General features: G+C 35.4%; 1 protein-coding gene across 7 annotated transcripts in view; it reads left to right on the top strand.

Moving 5' to 3' along the window:
* ROCK1 (Rho associated coiled-coil containing protein kinase 1) overlaps positions 1 to 21326 on the top strand; it is a 143094-nt gene that overhangs the window by 16132 nt on the left and 105636 nt on the right. The window lies entirely within an intron of this gene.

The following is a 21326-nucleotide window of genomic DNA, read 5'->3' as shown; positions in this document are numbered from 1 at the left end:
GAGGCTATAGAAGAATAATTACTATATAAAATTTTTTTTTACAAATTCAAAAGAGATTGTAAGTTTATATTCATATTAATTTTTTTTCCTAAATGAAAACATATTTTGATTTGTGAAAACATATTTTCTTAAGTAGCTCTTGGGCTTCTGAGCTATTTTATTTTGAGAGATTGATGTTCAGCATGTGAGCTCCATGAGAGCAGGTATCTGATTGTCTTGTTTGCTGATGTGTCACTAGTTTTTGGAACAGTGCTTACTAAGTTTTCAATAAATATTTATTTGTTGAATTACTAGAAAATGTTTGTTTCTGTGACAAAAGCCAAAAATACTGACATGATGTTAAGAGATATGCTATAATTGATAATTTATTTAAATCTAAGCTATATATCTGTTCTGGGAGATAACATCTTAAAACTAAAAGTGGTCTGTATAAAGGTATTGATAGGTTTACCCCCCTTGATGTATACATTTTGAATGAAGGACCAAAAGACTATAATAGTTATTTTTATAGGACTTTACACATTCATTATTTAATGTTTACAACAATCCCATGTGCTGGGTGAGGCATATTACTATTTTATTATTTCCACTTTGTAAATGAAATTAAATCTTAGAAAAGGTAAATGAATTCACTTAACAGTAAGTGGCAGCCTTTCTGATACTTAGTTTGTAGTATAGTGGAAACACTATAGAGTTGTAGATACCATGCCATAAACAGAAGTGTTTCCATAGCCTTAAGAGGCTGCTTTTTTTTTTTTTTTGGAGGCTGCTTTGTACACAGAATATACTAAATGAAAAATATATAAATTGACCAAAAAGTATGGGGATTGGTAAATAATGAAATGGGGAAGATGAGATACGAAGTAGTAGGGAAAAGACCTAGTATTTAGTGACTGGGTTAGATGGGAAAGTAAGCCCTATAATATTTTATCTTAGAAGCAGTGATCTGGAACTTGACTGAATGAGCGATGGGAGCCAGTTCTTTGATAGAACCTGTAATGGATTGCAAGATTCAGATAGCTGCCTGCCAAAACATATCTTTGTGGGATTTGACATGTCTGGAAAATGAGTATTGGTAGGCAGTCTAAGCTTTGAAATATTGGTGATCTGATGTAGAATAAAATGCATAGTTACAAATAACACCATCATGCACATGGTTGACAGGCAATAGTAATGTTTTCCTGAACTGGTTTGAAATAACATAGTGACTTTGGGAAAACGTTAAAAAGATTAATAACCCTGTATTTGGATTATTGCAGAACCTAACTGTCTTATTGCAGAACTGAACATTTTTCAGGGGCCAGGGATGGAATGGAGTGGATATGAGAGAATATTTAGAGTGATGAAAGTGTTCTATATCTTGATTGTGGTGATGGTGGTGGTGGTTACACAACTGTGTTTGTCAAGATTCATAGAACTGTAAGCCTGAAAAGGATGAATTTTACTTTACATAAATTATATCTTGACAAAACTGTGACTTTTAAAAAAGGAAAAAAATACTGATTTGGTGAAGGGATTAATCCATGACAGAACTGAACATTTACATGATGCTTTCAGTAATATGGCCTTTGAATGTGAAGGTTGTGTCTGTGTGTGGCTTTACTTATGTATATGTATGTGTCATTGGGGAGGAATCTGTACTAACTGGATTTTGAAGTATAATGAACAGATATTTTCTTATTTTAGATTTTTGGTTCTTTATTTGAGATAGAGAGTGAAAGAGAGCATGAGCCAAGGGACAGAGAGGGAGGGAGAAGCAGGCTCAACCACTGAGCAGGGAGCCCAGTACCGCGCTTGATCCTAGGACCCTGGGATCATGACCTGAGCTGAAGGCAGATGCTTAATCGACAGAGCCTCCCAGGCGCCCCGAGCCAGTATTTTTCTAAATGACCAACGCATGATGTTATAAGATCATCCATGAGTTGGGCAGCCTGGGTGGCTCAGTGGTTGAGTCCCTGCCTTTGGCCCAGGGTGCAATCCTGGAGACCTGGGATCAAGTCCCACGTTGGGCTCCCTGCATGGGGCCTGCATCTCCCTCTGCCTGTGTCTCTGCCTCTCTCTCTCTCTCTCTCTCTCTCTCTCTCTCTCTCTCTTTTTCTGTCTCTCATGAATAGATAAATAAAATCTTAAAAAAAAAAAGTCATCCACGAGAAAAGGTCTACTCAAAGTGCAGGATAGACTGATACATTTTAATGTTGCAAAGTGAGCACAAAAGATTCCATATTGCAGCTAACCTTTAAGAAACACCACTTGTCAAATTTGGTGTTGTAGCAAAAAATTTCCACAATTATCTGAAAGTGCTATTAAAATATCTTGGGGAGCCTGGCTGGTTCAGTTGGTAGAGCATGACTCTTGATCTCAGGGTTGTGAGTTTAAGCCCCATGTTGGTTATGGAAATTACTTAAAAATAAAATCTTAAAATACTCTGTTCTAGCTCATAGCTACATAGGTCAGATTTTCATACTTCAACCAAGACAATGTATTGCAACATATTAAATGCAGAAGTAGATGAGAGCTTTTTTCTAGTAAACCAAACAGATTTGTAAAAATGTAAAATAATGCTACTTTTTTTTTTAATCAATTAAAGAGGTTTTCATAAGATGTTATGTATACTAATGTATAATGGGATTACTTTAAAAAAATCCGTTCTGGTAATCTTCTTTTAATGCATGTTAAGTGTGTTAAGAATACTCCTATTTAATGTAATTATTAATATGTTGGGGCTTAAGTCTTTCATTTTATAATTTGTTTTGTGCTTCCTTCCTTTGTTTCTGTTCCTGTTTTCTCCTTCTTGCCTTCTTTGGGTTATTTATACATCTTTAAGTATTCCATTTTATCTTTTGTGTTTTTGATTATATCTTTTGTGTAGTTTTTTTTATAGTGGCTGCTGTTCTAGGGATTTCAACATGTATATTTAACTTTTCAGTCTACCTGGGTCAGTATGCTACCACTTCTTTTATAATGTAAAAACCTTACCACTATATAGGCCCCTTTACTCTCCTTTTTTGTTGTAGTTGTCCTATGTTACTGCGGCTATAAACATTGAAAACTCCAACAGAAAATGTTATAATTTTTGCTTTCAGCAGTCAAACATTTTAAATAAATAGCTCAATAGGAGAACAGATAACCTATCATTTCTGTTGCTTTCTTTCTTGCTTCCTGTTTCAAGTTTCCTTCTATCATTTTTCTTCTATCTAAAGAACTTCCTTTAGGACTTCGTTTGTTTGTTTTTTCCCTCCAAATAGCTCTTTTACAGCAGGCAGGTCAGCTGTGTGAATTCTCTTATTTTTTTTCCTATTAGAATATTACTTCATTTTCATTCCTATGGTATTTTTTCTATGCTTATAGAATTCTGGGTTCACGGTTCTTTCAACACTTAAATTGGTGTTCAACTTTTGTTTTTGTTAGAGTTTTCGCATAGTTTCTCTTGGCAAATCTAGTTATCTAGTTCAGTCTTCTCCTGTAAGTAACGTGCCATTTTTCACTGGTTGTTCTCAAGGTATTTTGTCTTTAGTTTTCAGCAGTTTGATTATAAGGTATCTAGAAGTGGATTCATTTGAGTTTATTCTGTTGTGGTTTGTTGAGCTTCCCAAATTAGTAGTTTTATGTCTTTTTGCAAAAGACATAAAACTTTTTGGAAGTTTTCAACCTTTGTTTCTTCATATATTTTTCCTGCACTGTATACTTTCTATTCTTTTGGGACTGTGATGACACAAATGTTCCCCTTTTGGTGTCATTCCCTCAGGTTCTTAAGGCTTTGTTCATTTAAAACATTTCTTTTTTTCTTAAAGATTGGATCGCATATCGTCAAGTAGAGGGAGTCATCTCCATGCTGCCAAATTTATCAGATGTATGTTTTATTTTGCTTATTTTTCCATTCTAAAATTACTATTTAGTTCTTTATTGACTTCACTGTCCATCTTTTCATTAATTCCAAGAGTGTTTGCCCTTATTTTTTGAAGTATCTTAATAGTTCCTTTAAAAACCTTTGTGAGATAATTTCAACCTGTGTGTTTTTTTGGCATTGGCAGCTGTTACTTGTCTTTCTTTTTAACTTTTTATTTTGAAATAATTACAGATTCATAGGAAGTTGCAGAGAGGTCTAGCACACCCTTCACCTAGTTTCCCCTAGTGGTTACATTTTACATAACTGTAATACACTGTCAAAGCCAGGACATTGCAATTGATTTAATGTGTATGTATAGTTCTGTGTCATTTTTCCACATGTTTAGCTTTGTATAGCCACTACTAAAATTAAGGTAATAGAACTATTCCATTACTGCAAAGATTTCCTTTTTGTTACCACATGTAGTCATTACACCACCACCCCCTGCCCATACACACAAATCCCTAAACCGTAGCAACCATTAATCTGTTAGTATAGACATGAGGATCTCTAATTTCATTCTTTGATGAATGTTATTAGGACAAATTCATACAGTATGTGACCTTTGGAAATTGTTTTTTTTTCACTCATCATAATGCCCCTGACATACATTCAAGCTGTTGCATCTTTTAGTAGTTCATTATTTTTAATAATAGTATTATTCCATGGTATGGCTAGACTATGGTTGTTCAGTTATTCACCTATTGAAAATATTTTTGTTGTTTGTCTTCTTTGGCTATTAGAGATACTGCTTGTATGAGTATTCATGTACAAATTTTTGCATGCAATGTTTTCTTTAGGATAAATGCCCATGAATGCAGATGTTAGGTCATATAATACTTGCTGCAAAACAACTTGAGTTAGTTTTTGTATGAGGTATGAAATTTAGGTTGAGGTTCATTTTTATGGATATCCAATTCTTCAGCAATATTTGTTGAAAAGTCTACCTTCTTCCATTGAATTGCTGTTGTACTTTGCCAAAATTCATTTGGCTATACTTGTGTGGACCTATTTCTGGATTGTCTGTTCTGTTCCATTGATCTGTATGTCTTTCTTTCTATGAACAGCATATTGTATTATTGGTATATAAGTCTTAAACTTAGGTGTGGTTGTTCTTCCATATTATTCTTTCTAAAAATTGTTTTAGCTTTTTTTTTTTTTAGCTTTTCTAATAAAAAGAAAAAGTATAGAAAAATTTGCCTATATTAACAGAAACTTGCTGGGATCTGACAGAAATTGTATTAAACTTATGTGTCAATTTGGGGGAGTTGATGTCTTACCATACTGAATCTTCAATCCATGAACACCATGTCTCTCCCTTTATTTAGATCTTTTTTGATTTCTTTCATCAGTGTTTTTTGGTTTTCAACAAAAGACCTATACATGTTTTGTTAGATTTATATGTAAGTACTCTTTTATTTACATGAATTTAAATGGAAATGTATTTTTAACTTTTATTTCTTCATGTTCACTGTTAATGGATAGAAATGTAATTGATTTTTGTATGTTGATCTTATGCCTTATGACCTTATAGAACTTACTTAGTTCTAGGTGTTTTGTTTGTTTGTTTTTGTTTTGTAATGTCTTGGGACTTTCTGCATAGATAAACATATCATTTGTAAATATTGACAATTTTATTTTTTTCCTTTCTGATCCATATGCCTTTTATTTCCCTTACTTGCTTTATTGAACTGACTCTGAGTTTGAGTGGTATGTTGAATAAGAGTGGTAAGATGGGACATCCTTGCCTTGTTCTTAATTTTTGAGGGGAAACATAGTGTTTCACTATTAAGTATGATATTAGTTTTATGGAGTTTTTTTGTAGATTTTTTTTTTTATAACTTGAGGAATTTACTATTATTCCTAGTTTTCTGAGAGTTTTTCTCATGAACAGGTATTGGATTTTCTCAAATACTTTTTCTGCATCTGTTGATAGTAGGTTTTTATTCTTTAGCCTGTTCATGTAGTGAATTATATTGATTAAAATTTTTTTAAAAAATGTTTTATTTGTTTATTCATGAGAGACAGAGAGGCAGAGACATAGGCAGAGGGAGAGGCAGGCTCCTCGCGGTGAGCCCAATGTGGGACTCACCCTGAACTGGAGGCAGATGTTCAACCTCTGAGCCACCCAGGCATCCCGATTTAAAATTTTTTTTAATTTTATAATTTACATATAACATATTACTTTCAAGTGTATAATATAGTAATTCCATATTTATCCAAATCATGAAATGATCACATTAAGTCCAGTTAACATTCACTACCATACATAGAATTTTTCTTATGATTAGGACTTTTTTTTTTTTTTTTAGATTTTATTTATTTGAGAGAGAGAGTGAGTGTATGCACACAAGCAGGGACATGGGGAAGGCCAGAGGGAGGAGGGAGAAGCAGACTCCCCACCAAGCAGGAAACGTGACGTGAGGCTCAGTCCCAGGACCCTGGGATCATTACCTCAGCCAAAGCAAAGGCAGATGCTTAACTGACTGAACCCTTATAAGGAGAACATTTAATTAAGATTTAGTCTCTTAGCAACTTTCAAATATACAATACAGTATTAATTGTGGTTACCATGCTGCATATTGTGGTCACCATGCTATATATTACATCCCCATGACTTATTTCATAACTGGAATTTGTATTTTTTTTTTTTTTGCCATCATCACCCATTTTCTCTGTGGCAGCCACTAATCTATTTTCTGTATCTGTGGGTTTTGTTTTTTAGATTCCACACTATGTGAGACCATGTGGTATTTGTCTTTCATTGAACTTATTTGACTTAGCATAATGCCCTCAAGGTCCATCTGTGTTATCACAAATGGCAAGATTCCATTCTTTTTTATGACTGAATAATACTCCTGTGTGTGTGTGTGTGTGTGTGTGTATACACACAATACCACATTTTCTTTATCCACTCATTCACTGGTGGATGCTTAGTATGCTTCCGTGTCTTGGCTATTGTAAATAATGCTGGTCCATTTTTGAATATTGAATAATTCTTGTATCTTTGAAGTAAACCTTTGTTGGTTATGGTATATAGTTGTTTTTATATATTGTTGAATTCCATTTGCTAATATTTTAAGAACTTTTGTATCTATATTCATAAAAGATATTGGTCTGTGGTTTTTTCCTTCATACTAACATTGTCTTAGTTGGCATCAGGGTATTACTATTAGCTGCATAAAATGAGTTTGAAAGTGTTCCCTCCTGGGACACCTGGGTGGCTCAGCAGTTGAGCGTATGCCTTTGGCCCAGGGCATGATTCTGGGATCCGGGATTGAGTCCCACATTGGGCTCCTTGAAGGGAGCCTGCTTCTCCCTCTATCTGTATCTCTGCTTCTCTCTCTCTCTCTCTCTCTCTCTCTCTGTGTGTGTGTGTGTGTCATGAGTAAATAAGTAAAATCTTAAAAAAGAAAAGAAAAGAAAAGAAAGTGTTCCCTCCTTTTCTGTGTTCTGGAGGAGACTGCATAGAATTGTTGTTAATTACTTTTTAAACATTAGCTAGACTTCTCCAGTGAAACCATCTGGCTCTGGAGATTTCTTTTTTGGTTGGCATTACGTTATTAGAATTGATAGTATTATTTAAATTATCTTACTGATAGTGGGTTAGTTGAGGTAATTTGTGCTTTTTAAGGAATTGTCCATTTTATTGAAGTCAAACATGTAGTGCTGGTCATAATATTTCCTTATTACCCTTTGTATAACTGCAGGATCTGTATGATAGTGCCTATTTCATTTTTAATATTGGTATTTTGTCTTCTTTTTCAGTCTTGCTAGGGGGTTGTCAATTTGATCTTGTCAAAGACCTGGGTTTTGGGGATCCCTGGGTGGTTCAGCGGTTTAGTGCCTGCCTTCAGCCCAGGGCGTGATCTTGGAGTCCCAGGATCAAGTCCCACATCAGGCTCCCTGCATAGAGCCTGCTTCTCCCTCTGCCTGTGTGTGTCTCTCATGAATAAATAAATAAATCTTTAAAAAAAATCCTTTTAAAAAAAAGACCTGGGTTTTTGTTTTATTGAATTTTTACTTTTGTTTTTCTGTGTTCAGTTTATTGATTTTTATCCTTATTGCTTCCTTTCTTGTGTTTGCTTTAGTTTTTTTGTGCTCTTCCAGTTTTTTGAGAAAGGAGCTCCTGTTATTCAAAATCATTCTTCTCTAATATGAGTATTTAATGCTATACATTTCTTTTTCAGCACTGCTTTAGCTATGTTCCACACATTTTGATATGTTTGTGTGTGTGTGTGTGTGTGTGTGTGTGTGCAGTTTAATGTGTATTTTTATTTCCCTTCAGACTTTTTCTTTGTGGATTATTTAGAAATATGTTATTTAGTTTGCAAGTGCTTTGGGATTTCCCTACTATCTTTTTATTGTTTGCTTTAGTTGATTACATTTTAGAAAACACACTGTTTGATTTTAATTCTTATAAATTTGTTGAGGATTGAGGTTTGGCACAAGATTTGGCCTATCATGTTAAGTTTTCTGTGAGCACTTACAAGGAATGTGTATTTTGCTGTTGTTGGGTGGAATATTCTATGAATGTTGTTTCTAGATCCTGTTGGTTGATTGGTGTTGAGTTCTTGCTGATTTTCTGTCTAGTATCGACAATTGCTGAGAGAGGAGTGTGGAAGTCTTCAACTAAAATTGTGTATTTGTATATTTCTTTTCATTTCGATCCATTTTTACTTCACATATTTTGTAGCTCTCTTATTTAGAAAATATACATTTAAGATTGTTATGCCTTCTTCATAGATTGACTCTTTTATCATCATGTAATTTTCCATTCTGTTCCCAGTAATTCTCTTTGCTCTGAAGTCTACTTTGTTTCACAGTAATATATCCACCCCAGCTTTCTTTTGATTACTGTTTTGAGTGGCATATTGTTTCTTACTCTTTTACTTTTATTCTACCTATATTGTTACATTTGAAGTAAGTTTCATGTCTGTAGTTTGGTCATGTTTTGTTTATCAGCTTTGGTAATCTGTCTTTTAACTTGAATTATTGCTTCAGACTATTTACATTTAATATAATTGTTATTTTAGGGTTTACCTGTGCTTTTATTTTTTGTTTTGTTTAACCTCCCGATTTTTTGTCTTTCTGGTTCCCTTTATCACCTTCCTATGTGCTACTTGACCATTTACTATTCTATTTTGATTTACTTATAGGGCTTTTGTGTGTATTTCTCTATAATAGCTTTCTTATTGGTTACTCTAGGTATTAAATTAGACATACATAACATCACAGTTGATTGGTCTTGACATTTTACTAGTTTGAGTGAAGAGTAGGAATCTTACTTATACTTTATGTTCCTTTATTTTCCCTGTTTGTAATCTTTAATATCACCTTATACACATTGAGAAACTAGGTAATATTATAATACTTCAGCTTTTAAGAAAGTGAAAGTGTATTCTATTTTCCCAACTTTATACTTTTTTCATTTATTTTTCCTTCCTGATATCCCAAGATTATTTCCTTTATCATTTTCACTTAGAGAATTTCCTTTAACCATTATCTTCGGTCTTCTCATAACACATATCTCAGTTTTCTGTCATCTGAAAATTTTTTTTTAAAGATTTTATTTATTTGAGAAAGAATGTATGTGCACAAGAAGTGGGGTAGGGGGCAGAGGGGAGAGGGAGAAGCAGGCTCCCTGTTGAGCAGGGACCGCTACCTGGGGCTTAATTCCAGGACCCCGGGAAACAACCTGAGCCGAAGGCAGACACTTAACGCCCCCCCCCCCCCCCGAGCCACCCAGGTACCCGTCTTTTTTCTTTTTTTAAAAGATTTTAATTTATTTTTGAGTGTGTGTGTACATGAGTGTGTGCAAGCTGGTGAGGGGGGCAGAGGGAGAGGAAGAGGGAGAGAAAGAGACTTCTTGCTATAACCCCGACATGGAGCTCAGTCCCAGGATCCTAAGATCATGACCTGAGCTGAAATCAAGAGTTGGATGCTTAACTGACTGAGCCACCCAGGCGCCCCTGACAATATCTTTTTTAATGCATTTTATTAATTGAGGTATAGTTGACCACACAATGTTATATTCATTTCAGGTGTATAGCCTAAATGATTCAACAGCTCTATATGTTAGCCCACCACAAGTGTAGCTACCATTTTTCATCATGGAGCCTACTTAAAAGAAAAATCTGGTCTTAATGAAATTTTTTTTTTAAGATTATTTATTTATTTATTCATGAGAGACACACAGAGAGAGGCAAAGACACAGGCAGAGGGAGAAGCAGGCTCCTTGCAGGGAGCCCAGTGTGGGACTCAATCCCGGGACTCCAGGATCACACCCTGAGCTAAAGGCAGGCGCTCAACGGAAGAGCCACCCAGGCATCCCAGTAACTGGAATTCTTATACATTGCTGGTGAGAATGCAGACTAGGACAATCAATTTGGGGAACTCTTTGGCAGTTTCTTTTATTTTTTTTATTTTTTTATTTTTTTGTTTTTTGTTTGTTTTTTTTTGTTTTTTTTTTTTTTGGCAGTTTCTTTTAAACATATACTTAGCATATTTATCTAAAGGTAATGAAAATCTATGTTCACACAAAAAAACTATGTGAATGTTTAAAGCAGCTTTATTCATAATTCTTAATGAAAATTTTTATAGGAACTTTAAGAAGATAACATTAGCTATTTTTTTTTAAGGTTGTTATACTACTGCCAACTAAAGAATATACGACATCTATTTAAAAAAATGTGGTCTTAACAAAAATTTTTATAGGAACTTTAAGAAGATAACATTAGTTATTTTTTTTTAAGTTGTTATACTACTGCTAACTAAAGAATATATGACAACTATTTTTCCTGGAGGAAAAAAAAAAAATCAATCACTTGAAAAAGAGTACTTTGAAAAACAACAGATACTCTTTCCCAGAGCAAGATCAAATTATATGAACTTTTTCATTTATTTGTATGAAGATAAAGTCTTGCTTGTGTTCATCAATACCTATACACCTATAAAGTGATAGGGGGGAGAATCCTCTTCGAAATTATCCTCGAGTATGTTTCTGTGACTTACTAGGATATATCAGGTTCTTATTAACAGCTCTGTGTAGTAGTTACTGTAGTTATCTTTGCTTCACAGATGTGAGCATTGAGGCTATGAGGGGCTAATAACTTGCTAAGATCATGAGACTATTAAGTGTTTTAGATTAGGATATGATTCCATGTCCTTTTGAGAGGATACCATTTATGTACACATATTTTTCTTTTTCTTACAAGGTTGATGTCTCAACTTTGTATCTTCATTCTGTACCCCCTAACATTTCTTGGACCCACACCTAATCATTTATCTTCTGTAAAACTGTGTCTCTTCTACCTACCAGTATTCCATCAAGTTTAGGTTCTAATCCTGCAGGCTTCTAATCTTTGTCATTTCTTTTTGCCATTATTTGTTCATTTTCCATTAACTTTTTTTTTTTTTAATAAGGGAGAGTGTGTGTATGTGCAAGCAGGGATGGGGGGTGTGGGGAGGGAGAGAAAATCTTGAGTAGGCTCCATACCCAGCATGGAGTCCCATGGGGGGCTCAGTCTAACAACCCTGAGATCATGACCTGAGCTGAAATGAACAGTAAGAGGCCTGAGTGAGCCACCCAGGTACCCCTCCATTAATTTTTCTATCTACTGTAAGCTGAAGGTGGCGCTAAACCGCTGAGCCACCCAGGCTGCTCATCTTAATTTTCCAGAGTCTCATCCCAGTTTCTCTTCTGGGCCTAGATGGTCAATTTACATATCTACTATAATCTTCGGCCTCAGGTGTCTATGGGTATTGTAGTTATTTTGCAGCTTTTATGAACAATGCCCACTGCTTTTTCTGCCTACGTTCTAAGTGTTCTAAAACAGATGAAGTCCTTGCTTTAGTCTTTCACGCAATCCCCAGACAGTTTGGAACAGATATATACAATAATTTACCAATATGGTTTTACTCTGGTTCAAGAAGGGGAAAGTGGGAACCAATCTGCTACCTGCTTAAGACTAGCTTGCCCCAACTTGGAGGAAGTGGGATAAGAGTGAGTAAAAATGTCACAAAACATCCTACCATTTAAAGATGGCTTTTACTTAATTGGGCATTTTGTTTGACTTTTCTAAACATTTGATTGTTTTTCTAAGCTACTCCAAAGTTGGTTCAGAGAGCTTCTGGGATTTTTTGTTGCTGTTCTGTTTTGTTTTACTAGGGAATGAGAGCTTGGAGCTTCCTAATCCACTGTTTTGTTTTGTTTTCCTGTTCTTCTATCCCATACTCATTGGGTAATTGCATCTATTTTCATGGGTTTAAGGGTGTTCTCACGATATACAAACCTGTATCACAGTCCAGTCACTCTGTTGAACTCACACTCATATTTTCTTTCTTTCTTTCTTTCTTTCTTTCTTTCTTTCTTTCTTTCTTTCTTTCTTTCTTTCTTCTTTTCTTTTCTTTCTTTCTTTCTTTCTTTCTTTCTTTCTTTCTTTCTTTCTTTCTTTCTTTCTTTCTTTCTTTTAAATTTTATTCATTCATTCATGAGAGACACAGAGAAAGAGAGAGGCAGAGACACAGGCAGAGGGAGAAGCAGCTCCATGTAGGAAGCCTGATGTGGGACTCAATCTGGGGACACCAGGATCACATCCCAGGTGCTAAACCACTGAGCCACCCAGGGATCCCCACACTCATATTTTCAACTCCCATCTCATTATCCATGAAATGGTATAGGGACCTAAAATTTAAGCATCTAAAATGTTTATCTTTCCAAAATATATTATCTGCTTTGGTTAATTAAATTGCTACTCACCTAAAATAGAAGATATATAATTATTTTTCTAATCACATAATCATACTTAACCCTTCCTGTCTCTCTTTTTGTCACTGATCAGGTTCTCCTGTTTCTCATGCCCCTTTCTTATTGCTCCAATTTATTTTTTTATATTTTACTTTTAAAGATTTTATTTATTTATATGAGAGAGAGAGAGAGTGTGCATGTGCACACTAGCAGGGAGGAGGGGCAGAGGGAGAGAGAGAGAAGCAGGCTCCACTGAGTGGGGAGCTTGTTGTGGGGCTAGATATCAGGACTCTGGTATCTGAGCCGAAAGGCAGACACTTAACCAACTGAGCCACCCACATTCTCCCTTGTTGCTCCAATTTAATTTAGACTTTTACCGTCTTGTGTTTTTATTACCATAGTATCCTCCTAATTAATTGCTCTTTTCTGTACCTGTCTCTTCCTATTCAAATTTATCATTTTTATCATTGCCAGGCTTTAGTAATGTCACTCACTCTCTTTCCCCCCAAAATTCCTGTGGTTCCAAATCGATATCAGAAGATAAATAATCAGATTCTTAGCCTGGTATGTTATACCTTTAATGCACATTGTATAACCCATCGTCACAGCTTTGTCTGCCGCATCTCATTCTTCTCACCCTTCTAGGACCAGAGTGTTCTACTCTCAAATTCTCCTTGCCTTTCCTCTTTCCTAGATTGCCTTGTCCGCCTCTATCTTAGTCTTCCTAAATTCTGTTTTTAAGGATTAGCTCAAATTTCATATCCTCCCTGAAACCCAATTTGGTTAAACTATCCTTTCTCTGTACATGTAGTAGCTAGTTATCACACTGAGGATCCTATAATATTTACTTTTCTACCTAACCAATGAACTCTCAGATACAGGAAGTATTTATTATTATTACTATTATTTCTGTGTTTTACTATAGAGGAGGAGGGAGACCTATAAATAATAACAACACAACAAATTCCTGTAATAGGGAGCACATATGAGGTCATTATTAACATTTTCTCAGGGTGTTGGGGGGAAAGCAGCACAAAGTAAGCAACATTTGAGGCAGTTTGAATATAAGTACTGTTCACATTCCAGCCAAAGAAAAGGGCAGTTGTAAAGGCAGTGGGGTAGAATGAGCATGACCTATTGGGGAGTATCTGCAGCACACTGTGGCCCAAGCCTAGATACTTCCATATAGAGAAAATGAGGTTGGAAAGGTATAGCTGAAGACTGATTGGAAAGAGCCATTGTATGTTTTACTAAATATTTAGAATACATAATTTTTTGGTACTGTAATTGTCCTAGGGAGCGTTGGCATGTATGTTGTAATGTCACACTAATTAAACAGATTTTAAGTATTTTTATATATATATATATGTATATATATATATATATTTTAAGATTTTTTTATTTATTCATGAGAGACACACAGAGAGAGAGGCAGAGACACAGGCAGAGGGAGAAGCAGGCGACATGCAGAGAGCCTGATGTGAGACTCGATCCTGGGACTCCAGGATCATGCCCTGGGCCGAAGGCAGGTACTAAACCACTGAGCCACCCAGGGATCCCCAGATTTTAAGTATATTTATTTTATTTTTTTTTAATTTTTTAATTTTTTTAAATTTATTTATGATAGTCACACAGAGAGAGAGAGAGAGGCAGAGACATAGGCAGAGTGAGAAGCAGGCTCCATGCACCGGGAGCCCGACGTGGGAGTCAATCCCGGGTCTCCAGGATTGCGCCCTGGGCCAAAGGCAGGCGCTAAACCGCTGCGCCACCCAGGGTTCCCTTAAGTATATTTAATATCAGAAGTTGTTAAAATTTCCTGAGGAAATTCTGTTTTCATTTTCATATCAGTGCTCAGTTTTGAGAAATTCCTTCTGTCTTTACGTAGTAAAGAGATAGAAATATACCCATTTTATTTTTTTTTAAAGATTTATTTATTTATTCATGAGAGACACACACAGAGGCAGAAGGAGAAGCAGGCTCCATGCAGGGAGCCCGATGTGGGACTCAATCCCAGGACCATGGGATCACGCCCTGAGCTGAAGGTTGATGCTCAACCGCTGAGCCATCCAGGCGTCCCTGCCCATTTTCTTTAAATGGTATATTGTCTGTTATCAAAATATCCTTTCCATCAAGCAAATGGAAAGATATACCATGTTTATGGATTGGAAGAATGAGTATCGTTAAAGTGTTCACACTACCCAAAACAGTCTGTAGCTTCAATACAATCCCTTTCAGAATACTAATAACAGTTTTTTTTTTTTGTAGAACTAGAAGAAATAAACCAAAAATGTATATGGAACCACAAAAAACCTCTAATAACCACAGCAATCTTTTTTTTTTTTTTTAAGATTTTATTTATTTATTCATGAGAGACGACGGGGGTGGGGGGGAGCAGAGACACAGGCAGAGGGAGAAGCAGGCTCCACGCAGGGAGCCAGGCCTGGGACTTGATCCCGAGTCCCCAGGATCAGGCCCTAGGCTGAAGGGGATGCTAAACTGCTGAGCCACCCAGGCTGCCCTAACCACAACAATCTTAAGGAAGAACAAAGCTGGAGGTGTTATAATCCTAAATTGTAAGATACATACTACAAAGTTGTAGTAATCAAAACATATGGTACTGGAACAAAAATATAAAGATCAGTGGAACAAAATTGAGAACTCAGAAGTAAGGCCATGCCTGTATGGCCAATTAATCAACAGCCGAGGAGGCAAGAATATACAATGGGGAAAAGAGTCTTTTCAATAAATGTTGCTGGGAAAACTGGACAGTTACATGCAAAAGAATTAAACTGGACTGTTTCCTTACACTATACACAAAAGTGAACTCAAAATGGATTAAAGACCTAAAGGTGAGATTTGAAACTATAAAACTCCTAAAAGAAAATATGGGCAGTGATCTCTTGGACATTGACCTCTGCAGCATATTTATGGATATGTCTCCTCAGGCAGGGAAAATAAAAGTAAAAATAAACTGTTGAGACTACACATGCATGTGCATGCGTGCGCGCACACACAGGAGAAAGGAAACCATCAACAAAAGAAAAAGGCAAGCTAGTCAATGGGAGGAGATGTTTTGCAAATGATATATCCAATAAGGGGTTAGTATCCAGAGTATATAAAGAACGTTAAAACCAATCTGATTTACAAAGGAGCTATAGATAGAATAGATATTTTTCCAAAGAAGACATGCAGATGATCAACAGTCATTATCAGGGAAATGCAAAGCAAAACCACAATGAGAATCACCTCACACCAGTCAGAATAGCTAGTCTCAAATAAACAAGAAAGAATAAGTGTTGGTGAGGATGTGGAGAAAAGAGAACCCTGCTGTTGCACTGTTGGTAGGAGTATAAATTGGCACAGCCACTGTGGAAAACAGTAAGGAGATTCCTCAGAAAATTAAAAATTCAATTACCGTATGATCCAGTAATTCTACTACGAGGTATTTACCTAAAGAAAATGAGTGTCATCTGGGTGGCACAGTCAGTTGAGCATCTGACTCTTGATCTCAACTTAGGTCTTGATCTCAGAGTCAAATTCAAGTCTCGTGTTGGGCTCCATGCTGGGCATGGAGCCTACTTAAAAAAGAAAAAAGAAAATGAAAAAAGTTTTGAAAAGATAAATTTACTCCTATGTTTATTGCATCGTTACTTGTAATAGGCATGATATGGAAGCAACCTATGTGTCCATTGGTGGATGAATAGGTAAAGAAGATGTGATTCTCCTACATACACATACACACTGGTGCATTACTCAGCCATTAAAAAGAATGAGATCTTGCCATGTGTGACAACATGGTTGGACTTAGAGGGCATGATACTAAGCAAAATATGTCAAAGACAAACACCTATGATTCACTTGGATGTGAAATCTGAAAAACAAAGTAAGTGAAAAAACAGACTCAAATATAGAGAACAAACTATTGGTTGCCAGAGGGGAAGTGGTTGGGGGAAAGGATGAATTAGATGAAGGTGATTAAGAGGCACAGATTTCCAGTTATAAAACAAATCACAGAGCTAAAAAGTACAGCATAGGGAATTAAGAAAAAAAAAAAAAGCGTTTGACATCAGTCTTTTAGTACCAAGTGTAGCCTGTTTTAGAAATAGTTTGGTTTTCAGAGACCCTGGTTTAGTAAAGACCATAGTTTTAATGGTGTTTTTGGTAGTTTCAAAACAAAAAAAAGTCTAGGTTTAGATTAGTAACCAGTTAGATTCTGAAATTTACTTAAAAATGAATGTTTTTACACATAGTATATCTTGCTTTCCTCCTGCCTGATATTCTCCTGTCTTATAACAAATGTATTATTACTAAAGATTTTGATCCTAAATGATATTTTACATAGATATCTTTTATAATTCAAAATTATCCATAGGACTAGTTTGTAACAGTGTTTAGTTGAATAGTTTTTTCTTGCTGCCTCTTTTGTGAGATCTTTTCATCACAATAACAACAGTGCTTCTTAGGAAATGTGAAATGTTCGTTCCTTAGATATTGTAAAATGTTATATTTGTATTGAATTATACCTTCCTTTATGTGTTTATAGGAAAGCACTTCTGTGACTAGCTTCTTTCAAAATATACTGCTGTTACTAGGCTCCTATCATTGTTCAACTAGAAGTAGTAAAGAATTTAATTATTGTAATTCTTTGACATTGGTTCCTTTCTTAACATTACGTGTCCTCTCCTCTTGAGTTCTTAAATTGATAATTAAACTAAATGATGGGCATGTTGTGAAAGTAGAGGGTGGCTTTTCTTCATGCCTAAATAATAAAGTTAAGTGAAGGAACAATAGATCTATATGCTTTGTCTATTATTCTTTGTAAATTGTCTTTCCACTTGGAGGAATGTTCATTTCTTTAAGGTCCTGACTTCTGGTACTAGAATATGGACTTTAGGAAGTGAGGAAGTCTTTTTTTTTTTTTTTTTAAGATTTTATTTATTTATTCATGAGAGACACAGGCAGAGGGAGGAGAAGCAGGCTCCATGCAGGAGCCCAATGTGGAACTCGATTCTGGAACTATGGGATCACGTCCTGAGCCAAAGGCAGAGACGCTCAACCGCTGAGCCATTCTGGCTTTCCGGAAGTGGGGAAGTCTTTATTCATTATTTACAGATCCTTAGAGTGTTGAATAAAAGTCAGAATTCCTTGCCCCAATTTATGGTTGGAAATAGACATTACTTGTGTAACTTATCCACTGCATGAAAGTAGAAGCCTGTGTTCCTCTCTTCCACTACAGTGCCCTGCTCCCTTTGGCCTCTGTTTTGTATATGCTTTAGATAACACTTAGATACCTTCTTGTTCTTCTTTTTTCTCTGATAAAGGGTATATAAATTTTGCTTATGGATGATCCTGAAAAGCCATACACCAGCTCATACTACTATAAAATTAAAAGTGTATAGTTATAGGTCCAGACACCTTCTCACCATATACAATTAATGGAGGCATCTACTTTTCCACTTACAGATGTATGGTTGAATTCTGTGGCCAAGCAAAAGTAAGATTTCCTATATTAAAAAAGAAAATCCTAAATGGGGATTACTGTATTGGAGAAGAGTTTTATAACAGTGATCTAAGATTTACTTTTAGAGTTTTATGACCACATGACTAAAGTGTCTTTTTTTTCTCTTTGTGTCATTAATAGCAGTAGTGAGAATAATTTGTAAAACTTTCAAATATCAGAGAAATAAAGGAAAGAAAGGAAGTGAGACGATTTAGGGTCATTTTACATACTTCACTCATTTAATTCTCACAAATCCATCGTGAGTTGTAGGTAGTTATTATCCCCATTTTACAAAAGAGAAAACCTCAGGAAGGTTGACTTGTCCTCCCAGAGTTACATGCAAATATAGTATGTTTTTTTCCTTTAAAATGCTTTCACTTTACATCTTCATGGTGAATTCTTTTAACCCATCTGGAGTTCATTTTATTATTAAGCATGACTCAAAAATCATTCATCTCCAAAGTTCTGTCCAGTTATACAAACAACATTTACCAAATTTTTGTCAGCCCCATCTTGCCACATCCGTACTACTGAATGAGCCCTTGCTGTGTATTTCAGATGCTTTAAGTTATAAGATACAGAAAATGAAAAAAAAAATTAAAAAAAAAAAAAGATACAGAAAATGCCAGTGCAGTTGAATCAGACAGTTCACGATCTCAGGCATGGGTAGAGTGACTCCAGAGTAGGTTAATTCAGTGATTGAACAAGCATCAGCAGGGACCCAGGTTCCTTCCATTCCTGGCTTTATTATACTCAGTGTGTTTGGTTGTTTTTACCAGCTTCTTTGAGGTTACAAGTTGGCCGCTGTTGTTTTAGGTGTCGCATGCAGACATGGCAGTTTCTCTTGAAAGGAAGATATTTTTTCTATGTATCACTTTTAAGAGAGAAGAAACTTACCCCACAATCCTTCTGTAGGTTTTCCCTCATGTCTCATGTGACATATTATTACCATGTTCCTGCACTTAAAGTGAACGCTGGCAAGAGTAATGGGCCACCATAGTTGGTTTATGGACTATATTTAGAAACAACTTCCTGAAGCTGAGGAAGGTCTTCCCACACCTTGGAAGCTGATAGTCTCATTGAGGAAGGTGGGGAGGCATCCTGCCATCAACACTGCGGCTGGAAACGCACGGACACTGGATCTCTTTCTTATTCACTTTTGGGGAAAAAAAAACAAAACAAAAACAAAAAACCAAAAAAAAAGTGGCTTGAACAAAATCACAGTTAAATAAGGAAGGTAGAAAGGGGGAAATAATGGTCAAGTTAAGAGCGCCAGCAGTCTTATACTATATATGAGTAAAATGTGATGCTCAGGTCTGGGGCTTAGCTTACTCAAGGCATTTGAAACCTAGCTTGACGACTGAAGTAAAAAAATAGTTCAAAGATAAGGGGAACAGTTAGTTTTTATAGGTAGTTTAAGGAAGGTCATCAGAAGAGAGAGTAGGGGTATAATAGAGAAAACAGGTTTGAGTCCTAACCAGTGTCCTTTCTAGTTATAATTAGAAGAATGACTGGTGGTTTTCTATTAATTTTTGGACAGTACATCTTGAATTTAAATAGACATTTATTCTCAGTTCATAACTTCACTTTTAAGAGATTCAAGATTTTATCAATCATGTTTTTAACATGGTCATGTTACATTTATACAAAACTAAAAGAGTTAGCATTTTGATTTTGATACAGCTAGCTAGCTAGTATTGGGACAAGTCAGTATTTCTCATTGGTATTTGATGAAGTTGTTCAACAAGGTAACTTTTGAGGTGGTTTTATGCCTAACATTTAATAAGTAAATAAAAAAAATTTACGTGGACTAAGATTGGAAGCAGTTATTTTCAATATATTTGCCAAAGAGAGCATAAGAGTGAAATATAATGTACATACCTTTTACTTTTTTTTTCATACCTTTTACTTTTTAATGTTTTATTTGATATTAGAAAACAGTTTAAGCTATTATAATTTAGTTCTGAATCTTTTAAAATTTGCAAGTGTGTTTAGAAGTAGATGTTTACCAGGAACTCTTAAAATAATAGTTATTATAAAATATAATAATATATTGAGATTATTCTCCAGACAACTTTAAGGTACGAAACCAAGTTTTGCCTAAAATTTTTCTTGTGTCATCGGTAGTACTTGGACTACTCTGTAGTCTAATTTTGGGGAGTGACTCGGTGCATGAAACTTAATATCTAATCTGAGAAAAATATTTCTTGAATAATGTAATGCCATTGCTGGTAAGCATAAAAATCACTGGCTTAGTGTACATTTTATGTCTACTTGTTCAGTCATTCTGTCTGCAAGGTGCTTTGGAAAAAAATGAGAGATTAACTGTGGTTTCTGCCTTAAAGAACCTAAAGGTCTTTTTTTAAAAACACATCTTATTTATCTTTACCTAGAAAATGGTGAATTCAAATATTTATTGGTTTGGTTTTCCAATTTAGAATAGACCGAGCATTAGCTGGTCTTCCTAAAAATCGTATTTTCATAGAAAGGTTCTCATCTCTTTTTCTGTAAAAAGAATTACCATAAATGTTCAGATTGCTTAGAAGACTCTAGGAAATGTGTCTTAAAGATAGATAAATTTTCAGTAGGAAATGGAGGAGCTTTTTCTTCAGAGCTGCACAAATTGTAAATTTTGAAAAGTCAGTATTAGGTGGGTTGGTCTCTTCAAGCAGTCAGCAGTATTGGTGTTATTACCTGTTTTTCCATGTTCACTTTCCAACTCTGCAATGGTATATTTTAAAGCCTGTTTAAATTTGACTCTGCTTTTTGGCTTCCTAGGGAAATATTTTAAGTACTTGTATTCTAAAATAGCTGAGTGATCACACTTGTGGCTTAACACAAAGTATAAAGTATATCCTCCGGCTTTAATTTTTCCTTCACCCTTTGGTGAACATGACTGTACAGGGTCTGCAGAAGGTGCATCTTTCTCTGCTGCTTCTGTTTTTATTTTTGGGCTCTACTAAATTTCCCCAGCTAAATAAAATGAAGATTACTTGGGATTATCTGAATGTTTCTCTTGCTTCTGCCACAAGACAGGATATAAACTGAGTAGACCCATTCCTACTTCAACACTATTAGGTACACCTTCATGTTGCCCTCTCCTTGCTTAGATAAAATTTAAAAATCTACTTAAAAGGTAAAAGCTCATGTTTGTCCTTTACTAATGGTTGCCTTATAAAGTACTTCAAAGG

This window comes from Vulpes vulpes, chromosome 13 (genome assembly GCF_048418805.1).
Source record: "Vulpes vulpes isolate BD-2025 chromosome 13, VulVul3, whole genome shotgun sequence".
In the NCBI taxonomy this organism is placed as follows: Eukaryota; Metazoa; Chordata; class Mammalia; order Carnivora; family Canidae; genus Vulpes; species Vulpes vulpes.
This window is presented reverse-complemented; position numbering and strand designations above follow the sequence as displayed.